The 1,149-nt window shown below is 46.9% G+C and overlaps 1 pseudogene; it reads left to right on the top strand.

Moving 5' to 3' along the window:
* The first annotated feature begins 421 nt into the window (after positions 1-421).
* On the top strand, positions 422-923 carry LOC119824664 (annotated as a pseudogene).
* The last annotated feature ends 226 nt before the right edge of the window (positions 924-1,149 follow it).

Below are 1,149 nucleotides of genomic sequence, written 5' to 3' on the forward strand. Positions count from 1 at the left end.
AGCTATGTGACATTTGTTTATATTTTGTTATCAGAAATCTTTTTCAACTAGCATCATTATCAATTGGACAGTACAACATGAGAATAAATCATCTTCATAGTAATTCACATGTAGAAATTCCAATATAATGGAAAGATTCCATGAGCCAAATCACTACATTATAGGCAGTGGCCATTTCCCCACATCCATTCACATCATGCCAGAAGTCAAAAAAAAAAAAGATAACAGCAGCAAACTTGTTGAGACTCCGAAGATGAAAAAGCAATCCTGGGGTCCTTGGTCTAGGGGCCTTGCTTACACAGATTCACCAATCAGAAATTCTACTTCAGGTTAACTGACACCTCAAACTTCAATTGCCACCTGCTGCTCCTCTAACATGGCCACTGGCAGCTATTAAAACAGGCAACTCGGTCCCGGACCCTGCAGCCGCCGCGATGTTGATGCCCAAGAAGAACTGGATTGCCATCTATGAGCTCCTTTTTAAAGAAGGAGTGATGGTCGCCAAGAAGGATGTCCATATGCCCAAACACCCCGAGCTGGCAGACAAGAACGTGCCCAACCTTCATGTCATGAAGGCCATGCAGTCTCTGAAGTCTCGAGGCTACGTGAAGGAGCAGTTTGCCTGGAGACACTTCTATTAGTACCTTACGAATGAGGGCATCCAGTATCTCCGCGGCGATTATCTCCACCTACCTCCGGAGATCGTACCTGCCACCCTGCGCCGCAGCCGTCCCGAAACTGGCAGGCCTCCAGAGGGTGAGCGCCCGGCAAGATTCACGAGACGGGAGGCGGACAGAGACACCTACAGAAGAAGTGCTGTGCCCCCTGGTGCTGACGAGAAAGCCAAGGCCGGGGCTGGCTCAGCCACCGAGTTCCAGTTTAGAGGAGGCTTTAGTCGTGGACGTGGTCAGCCACCACAGTGAGCTTGAAGACTGTTGTTTTGAATAAACTTCAAAGAACAAAAACAGGCAACTCACAAAAGCATAACTAGGCTGGGAAGTCATTGTACACATCTTTAATCCCAGTACTTGAGAGACAGAGGCAGGAGCTTCTCTGTGATTTCAAGGCTAGCCTAATCTACAAATTGAGTTCCAGAACTGTCAGAATTTTTCCACCGTGAAACTCTGTCTTCAAAAACAAAACAAAATT

Source organism: Arvicola amphibius, chromosome 10 (genome assembly GCF_903992535.2).
Source record: "Arvicola amphibius chromosome 10, mArvAmp1.2, whole genome shotgun sequence".
Taxonomy (NCBI): domain Eukaryota; kingdom Metazoa; phylum Chordata; class Mammalia; order Rodentia; family Cricetidae; genus Arvicola; species Arvicola amphibius.